Raw genomic sequence first — 9,370 nt, 5'->3', positions numbered from 1 at the left:
GTTCCCCTTCTGTCACTAGGATCGAGCACCGCAAGATTGAACCCAAAGTTAAGCACTTCTCCCATTGCAAGAAAAACAAATCAAGTTGGCCAAACCAAATCGATAGTTTGAAGAGACTTGCAAATATATCAAATCATGCATATAATAATTCAGAGGAAATTCGAATAATATTCACGGATAAGCTGATCATAAATCCACAATTCATCGGATCTCGGCAAACACACCGCAAAAGAGCATTCCATCAAATGGATCTCCAAGAACATCGAGGAGAACATGGTATTGAGAATCAAAGAGAGAGAAGTAGCCATCTAGATACTAGCTATGGACCTATAGGTTTGTGGTAAACTACTCACGCTTCATCGGAGAGGCAATGGTGTTGATGTAGAAGCCCTCCATGATCGAATCCCCCTCCGGCAGGATGCCGGAAAAGGCCCCTAGATGGGATCTCACAGGTACACAAGGTTGCGGCAGTGGAAAAGTGGTTTTGTGGCTCCCTTGGAAGTTTTTGGGGTATTTGAGAATATATAGGAGGAAGATCTAGGTCAAGGGGTCATCGAGGGACCCACAAGGTCGGGCAGCACGCCCTACCCCCTGGGCGCGCCCTCCACCTTAGTGGCTGCCTCATGGCTCTTCTGACTTGCACTCCAAGTCTCTTGGGTGTCTTCTGGTCCAAGAAAAATCATCGCGAAAGTTTTATTCCGTTTGGTATTCCTTTTCTGTGAAACTCGAAAACAAGGAAAAAACAGGAATTGGCACTAGGCTATAGGTTAATAGGTTAGTCCAAAAAATCATATAAAATAGCATATTAATGCATATAAAACATCCAAAACAGATAATATAATAGCATGGAACAATCAAAAATTATAGATATGTTGGAGACGTATCAGGCATCCCCAAGCTTAATTCCTGCTCGTCCTCGAGTAGGTAAATGATAAAAATAGAATTTTTGATGTGAAATGCTACCTAAAATATTTATCCATGTAATTATCTTTATTGAGGCATGAATATTCAGATCCGTAAGATTCAAAACAAAAGTTTAATATTGACATAAAAACAAGAATACTTCAAGCATACTAACAAAATAATTATGTCTTCCTAGTCAAAAAAAATTTATGTCTTCTCGAAATAACATGGCCAAAGAAAGCTTATCCCTACAAAATCATATAGTCTGGATATGCTCCATCTTCATCACACAAAATATTTAAATCATGCACAACCCAGATGACAAGCCAAGCAATTATTTCATACTTTTGATGTTCTCAAACTTTTTCAACTTTCACGCAATACATGAGCGTGAGCCATGGACATAGTACTATAGGTGGAATAGACGGTGGTTGTGGAGAAGACAAAAAAGGAGATAGTTTCACATCAACTAGGTTTATCAATGGGCTATGGAGATGCCCATTAATAGATATCAATGTGAGCGAGTAGGGATTGCCATGCAATAGATGCACTAGAGCTACAAGTTTATGAAAGCTTGTCAGTGGGATGAACCCCGGGCAGGCAACGGAACCCGGATCCTTTGAAAAAACAATGGGGCTGGCATCGCCCCTCCAGACGGCACGCGCTTGGCCGGGTCGCTCGACCTGGCCAAGCCCCCTCAACCCGGCCTAATCCTCAAGACTTCTCCAACAAGCTAGCCCAACGCAGCCGAACCCGGCGCACCAAGACTTATCCAACAAGCCAACTCCCCTTGGCGTGTACTCCAACCCGGCCAAGGGTCAGCAGTCGTCCCATCCCAGCCGTACGATGGGACGAGCCGCCACCAAATGATGACCGAAGCCACAATGTCCTGCCCATGCCTTTGGTCAGTTAGACGAGGCAACACTTCCCCCACCTACCCGCTGACCAGGCTCGGCGTGGCAAAGTGCACCCGTCGTCACCCATGACGCCAGCAAGCGGCAACCTGTCGGAGCACCACAGTAGCCGACTCGACTCGGCCACGCCCTGACGATCGACAAGACGGCCAACAGTGCCACCCTACCCGGTGGGTCCCGAGCCCGGGGAACCCGGCGAGACCTGATACCCGGCGGGTCCCAGCACCGGGTCCCTAGACGCTGACAACCCGACCCCACGGCCTTGTAACATTACCATTGTACCCCTGGGGGTTGACCTATAAAACCCCCCAGGAGCCCTCATGCATACGGGCAAACTCATCATCATCACACACACCTAGCTAGCAACACCCAAGAAGGAGGGACTGCTTAAGCCTTGGCCAGACTCCCTTCTTCCTCGACACAGCTCTAGGAGCAACCCTATACTTTAACATATAAACCACACTCGGCAGGACTAGGGGTGTTATCTCTCCGGAGAGCCCCGAACCTGGGTATGTCTTGCATCCCACGCTCGCTCATGCCGACCTCGCCTTTGGAGCCCACCAGTGCCCTCGAGCCTCCTCCTCTCTTTAGCCATCCCATGGCATCTGCCGTGCGCCCACCACGACGGTTGGCGCCCACCGTGGGGCAGCTCAAGGTCCTGGCCAGAAGCATGCATCAGACGGGGCTCTACTCCGACTCAGACGAGCCTGTCACACTGGCGGACGACGTCATCAACGCACTCGCCGTATCCTTCACCGCGCTGCGCATCTCCGATGTGCCTGCGGCTGACGAGTACCCCAGGGAGGTACTCGACTTATCCGACTCCCCCCTTTCCCTCTGCGGCGGCGTTCTCGCCGGGAAAATGGACTTATGCGTAGAGGTTTTCGTCACCGACACCGACGCCGCTTCTTCGTCCAGCGCGGCGAGGAAGGCCGCCGAAGCTAGGACCGCAACGGGGCGGGCCAGCTCGCCTGACCCCCTGCGGGCCACAATGCAAAGCCTGCACGTCCCCATCGGCACCGACATTGACGCTTTCGACATCACCGAGGCCCGGACTCGCCTCGACGAGGATCACCAGTGTCTGCTGGACCTCATCGAGACGCTCGCTGCCATGCAGCGCCGCCTCGACCCCGCTTAGCTGGAGCGCAACGCCACCTACGGCTTCACGCCAGATGCGCCTGAGCCAAGCCGGGTCGCCGATGTGCGGGCCCAGGGCGGCGCGATCGGGCTCGCCTTCGGCGCCATCCCTCCCGTCTACGAGGCTCCCGTGAAGAACATGTGCGCTTCCCAGGCGGCCGCGGTCGGCCTGGACCAGCTCGCGTGCGAAGAGCTGCAGGACCGCCTCAAGAGGATGAACGACCTCCTCGCTGCGGCTAACGCGCAGCAGGACCGCCTCAACCAACTCGCCAAGCCGGCCGGATCCAGCTCCGCCCATGTCGCTGGACCCGGCGATTTCCAGCACACGGCATCCTCCCCGCCTGGCGAAGCGCACTCCGGCCGCACCCGGACCCTGTGCAACCCCGACCTAACGATCACCGGCGGTTTGGGCCACGAGCCGACCTCGGAGACCCGATGCCGGCTCGACCCCCTGCTCCAACCCAGCCGACGTCCGACGGGAGGAGACCCCCCCTCCCCCGCGACGTGGTGACTGACCGGCTGGGCCCGCGCGCCATCGACGACACTGACGCCCGTCATCGCCTTGACCGACTCGCCCTCTCCCAAGAGCTGGAGGAAACTGGCCCCATCGGGCCGGCGTGCTTCGGACCACGCATCCAAGTTGAGCCCTCAACCAAAGGGTTCGCGCTCCCCCGCGACACCCCCAAGTACAACGGCACCGTGAAGCCGGAGGACTGGCTCACCGACTACACCACCGCCATCGGCATTGCCGACGACAACCAACGCCTCGCCGTGCGCTACGCGCCCCTCATGCACCAAGGGTCGACCCGCACCTGGTTGAACAGTCTGCCGGAGGGCAGCATCAACGCGTGGGTCGATTTCGAGCAAGCTTCCATGCGCAACATCACCGGCATGTACAAGCAACCCAGCCGCCCCAGTCAGCTCGCCATGTGCGTGTGGGGACCAGCAGAGACCAGCCGCGAGTACCTTGCACGGTGGACCGAGCTACGGAACATCTGCGAGGGCGTCCACGAAGTCCAAGCAATCCAATACTTCGTCAACGGGTGCCGGGACGGTACCCTCGTCAAGCACAAACTCTTGCGCTCTGAGACGGCCAGCATGGCCGCGCTCATGGTGACGGCGGACAAGTACGCCACCGCCGACTCTGCCATGAAGATCCAGGTGGCGCTAGACGAAGCCGGCAAAGTGAAGCCGGTTCCCCCTCCTAAGCTGGCCAGAGAAGGCAGACGGCAGCAGCAGAACCAGCAGAACAACAAGCGCAAGGTCGATCAACCGGCTCAGCGCTATGACAACCGGCTCATCACAGCCGCCGAGCAGGCGCCCACGACCGACCCGGCCGCCAAGCGCCGGCAGACCGACAAGATGACATAACAACCCGCCTTGAGTTTCGAGGAGATGCTCCCTGCAAGCATCACAGCGGCGCAAGGCCGTCCACGCACACGCTTCGGCAGTGCGCCATCACGAAACACATCATGAGGGGCGACGTCCCGCCTCCTCCGGCCTCGGCTCCGTGTCGGAGTAATTGGCGACGGGTACCCCGAAGACGGCAAGACAATAATTCAAGACATTGGGGATAGCAAAGCCCCTCAGTCCGACTGCTCGGCCGCTCCTGCCGGCTCCCCGTCCGACTGCTCTGCCCGGCCGGCTGCCGGCTGCTGACTGTGCCGGCCAGCCGGCTGCTGACTGTAGCCCGACCCGACACCGACAAGAAACCAACGAGATGACCGTACCGCGACGTGATCTAAAGTGTACCGTGTCCCCTGGGTACTGATTTATAAAGTACCCTAGGGGACAAGCATGACATGCACCATGCCACTAGCCATGCCTACATAGCTTGGCTTGTAAGCTACCCAAGGTAGCTTACAACCAAAGCCACTACCACCCATGCCAACTCCTATATGTATATAGGCAGACATCCATCCATCAGGGGATGGACTCACACACACACTCTCACGCATGCATGCTAGCTAGCAAGCTAGCTAGCTAGCACACACATACATCCATTCATCCATCCACCCACGGCCAACCACACACTTGTGCCCATATGCATATATGAGGCCAGATGCCTGCGGCACTAACCTCAGATACAGGTCCAGGAGCACTTTGTATTGCCAGATGTACACACCACATATATACTCAGACGTGCAGGAGTAGGGGTATTATCTCTCTGGAGAGCCCCGAATCACGCGTGCTACTCGCATACCTGTCCCTGGATATTCCGGCAGCAGTCTTGCCCCCACATGATAAGCCATCCTCTGGTATATGTCGCACCCAACCCCCGACATTTGGCGCCCACCGTGGGGCGGTACTATGCTACCACGCTGCAACTGGTTTCACAGTCCGGGCGGGACCATCTTCGCCATCTCCGTTGCGACGTCGCCGTCGTCTCTCCGGTAGCACTCGGGGGCCTAACATCGACATGCCCCTAGAGCGGCCGCGAGGGGCGGCGCGTCCTCGTCGTCGGCCTCGCCGTCTTTGTCACCATCGTTGCGACGCCGGCAGTCTGACCGCGCGTGCCACGCGTGGGGCGTCGCTTCGATCGGTCGTGTCCATCCACGCGCAGCTCGCGTCCGCTCCCCTCCGCGCTGTGCTTTTCTCCGGCCGGAGCGGGCGTTCGCTGCTCCACTTATCGTCTACGCTAGCTAGCTAGATGCAAGTCAACCATAGTCATACGCCACCCAAAACACTTCCCTGATGCAAGCTAGACAATGGCCATATACTAGTTAGATTATGGCCATATTTGCCTTGTACACGCATCAGATAACATTCAGACCACGCCCAGACAATGGCGCTGGTTTTGCTGCTACTATTGCCCGCTGCATGCTCCTGCAACCGCTGAGGCCCGCGAGCACTGAGGCCGACCGCGCCGGCGCTCCTGCCGTCCGCGCGCCTGCACCCCTTCTCTGCGCTCGCGCGCGAGCCCCACAGCCTGGTGCTGCTGCTCCCCGCGGCTCCCCATCGCCATGCGGGCTTCAGCCGCCCCCGCAACACTGGTCTATCCGCAGCGTCCTGTCGCTCCTGCGTCACCACCACCAAGCACCCCCACGCGCGGGTGCGCGCTGCCTCATCACGTTGACGTCGCCCATCGTGGGCCACTCGCGCGCCCCACCTCGCTCCGCTGCATCGCTACGCCGCTCCTCCCGCGGGCGCGCTCGGCCTCTGCCTCGCCTCCGACATCCGTGCGGCCCCTCTGCTGTGCCTCGTCCCACCAGTGCCACGCGTCTGCGTCCCAGCTCCCAGCCGTTCCCGCGCCTGGCCGGGTGTGGCCCGTCGCCCGGCTGCATCGCCACACCTCGTCCATGCTCAAAGCGCACTGCTCGCGCTGCTCCTGCGCTGGCCCGTCTTCATGCGCCTGCCAGGTTCGCCAGCTCCCAGCCGCCGGGTCGCCGACGCCTCACCTCCGCTCCTCCGCGCGCCGGCCGCCTGCCGGCTCCGCCTCCCGACCAACCGGCCCGGCCGGCTGCTGGCTTTGCCTGGCCCCGTGCCGACTTCGCCCCCTCTGCCGTCCTGGAGCGCCGCTCCGGGCGCCTCTCCTCCAGCAGTACCGCACCGCGCATCCCCAGCCGGCTCCGCCTTGCCAGGCCGGCTCCCCCAGCGCTGGGTCCTCCCCGTCTTGCCGCCTGGCCGGGTCACCGCCTCCCGCTGGCTCAGGTCGTCTCCTGCCCGAGCCCGCGCGCCTCCACCGCATCCGCTAGTTGCCGGGCTCGCCGTCCCATCCCGGACGGCTGGCTCCCGCTACTCGAAGCAGGCCGGGTCTCCCCGCCACCCAGACGGTCGGCTGCGCCCCGGCGCCGGCTAGCCACGACCGGCTCCGTCACCTGTCGGCTGGGCGGGCCGCCTCGCACCGCGCCGGCTTCTCCGCCCCGCCTGCTCTGCTCCACCCGGGCGCGCCCCGGCCGGCCTCTGCCGCGCCCTCCGCCTTCGTCAGCTCCGGGTGGCCGGCTCGCCGCCCCGCCTCCGCCCACACCCGGCGTGCACCAGTCGGCCCCCGCTGCTCGCTGTTGTCGCCTGCTGCGAGCAGAAAAGGAATGAAAGAAAGAGAGGGGCCTAGTTGTTAGAAAAGTCAACAGCTGTGTGCCCAACCGGCCGGCTAAAAAAAGGGGCCGGCTGGAAAAAGTCAGAGCAGACTGCTACAAAGAAGAAAAAGAAGAGAAAGGAAGTGCATGCGTGCAGTATGTGCATGCATGCGGTACGTGTATGTCCAATGGGTGCACTGCTTACATGCATGTCGGCTGCAATATGTACGTGCATGTCTGGCCGGCTGCCGACTACTCTGGCCAGACGGCCGCATGCACTACCTGGCCGGCTGCTGACCGCTCTCCCATGCACGGCCTGGCCGGCTGTAAACTGCACTAGCGGAGCGACCCACGCCCAGGGGGTGCGCTGACGCGCCCCCACGATGAAGAAGGCAAGGTAGTTGCCGGGAGATCCGGCCCGACTGCTCAGCAGCCGGCCCAAATCTCGGGGGCTACACCCAGCGGGTGCGCTGACGCGCCGCCGCGAAGAAGAAGACAAGGTAGTTGCCGGAAGATCCGGCCCGACTGCTCAGCAGTCGGCTAGAATCTCGGGGGCTACACCCAGTGGGTGCGCTGGCGCGCCCCCACGGAAGATTGCAAGAAGCAAAAACAAGATAAGAGTTTTGTCTGGCTGCCAGCCGCCGGCAGAAGAGAAAAAGAAGAAAAAAGGGCGCTGCCAGACTCCTCGCCGCCTGGCCGGCTGCGCCAAGCCGGCTCGGCCGCGTTCCGCTTGCCGCCTGGCTGGTCAAGCCCGACCGGCTGGACCCTCCTCGAGCACCCGGAGGCTCGAAAGCTGCACCCAGCGGATGCGTCGGCGCACTCCACGAACGTTGAGTCGCGCCGGCTGCCTTCGGCAAACTCCGCCTCGGCTACACGAAAATCAATGTGAACTCCTCACCCACGTATTTTTGCACCGCGTAAACACAGATAACCCCGAGTGATGCTCGGGGAGCCATCTCCGTATTTTATTACAGTTGCATCACTGTTCGCCCCGGCGCTAGCCAGAGTTGGCCCGGGGCTGGCCGCTTGGCCTGAGACGTTAGTTCCCGCAGACGGCTTAGTAGCGTGTGTGGTACCAAAGGCCCACTCTAAGTCACAGACCGCAGAGCGGCTGTCCGGCTGGCAAGAGTGAATGCTGGAGGCCACCCACGCGAAAAACATCCGGGAAGAAAAACGGTTCGGGCGACCCGGACGTTTCCTTTACAAGTATCTACTCAGTTGAATCTGCTCCCAGACTCTGAGTACTGTACACTCCACTTCGCGGCCCACTCTTAGCCACAGACCATAGAGCGGCTGTCTGGCAAGCAAGAGCACAAGCCAAAAAGCGGAGGGAACACGAAAAAGATTAAGGGGGCTCGAACGAAACCGAGTCGGCACCCTCCGCATAAAACTTGCAATACTAAAAGCAAACATTTGATATATCTGCATGGACTAACTTTGTCTTTTGCATGATCATTTCCATGAACACTCGCCAAGAAACCTCCGCCCAACTTTGCCAAGTTGCCCGAAGGCTTGGGGGCTACTGTCGGAGTAATTGGCGACGGGTATCCCGAAGACGACAAGACAATAATTCAAGACATCGGGGCTAGCAAAGCCCCTCAGTCAGACTGCCCGGCCGCTCCTGCCGGCTCCCCGTCCGACTGCTCTGCCCGGCCGACTGCCGGCTGCTGACTGCGCTGGCCGACTGCAGCCCGACCCGACACCGACAAGACACCGACGAGATGACCGTACCGCGACGTCATCTATAGTGTACCGTGTCCCCTGGATACTGATTTATAAAGTACCCCAGGGGACAAGCATGACATGCACCATGCCACTAGCCATGCCTACATAGCTTGGCTTGTAATAAGCTACCCAAGGTAGCTTACAACCAAAGCCACCACCACCCATGCCAACTTCTATATATAGGCACACTTTCATCCATCAGGGGATGGACTCACACACACACACTCTCACGCATGCATGCTAGATAGCAAGATAGCTAGCTAGCACACACATACATCCATTCATCCATCCACCCATGGCCAAGCACACACTTGTGCCCATATGCATATACGAGGCCAGATGCCTACGGCACTGACCTCAGATACAGCTCCAGGAGCACTTTGTACTGCCAGATGTACACCCCACATATATACTCAGACATGCAGGAGTAGGGGTATTATCTCTCCGGAAAGCCCCGAACCTGGGTAAACTAGCATGTGCTACTCGCATACCCGTCCCTGGATGTTCCGGCAGCAGTCTTGCCCCCACATGATAAGCCATCCTTTGGCATATGTCGCACCCAACCCCCGACACTCCGGGAGCGGGGCTGCCGCCTCCACCTCCACCACATCCCCCCGGTCGGCGGTGTGATGCGCGAAGACGCCTACCCAGCCTAGAACACAACCTACGTCGTCT

Source organism: Triticum urartu, chromosome 1, assembly GCF_003073215.2.
Source record: "Triticum urartu cultivar G1812 chromosome 1, Tu2.1, whole genome shotgun sequence".
NCBI lineage: Eukaryota > Viridiplantae > Streptophyta > Magnoliopsida > Poales > Poaceae > Triticum > Triticum urartu.
The sequence above is the reverse complement of the archived record's forward strand: the minus strand, read 5'-3'. Positions refer to the sequence as shown.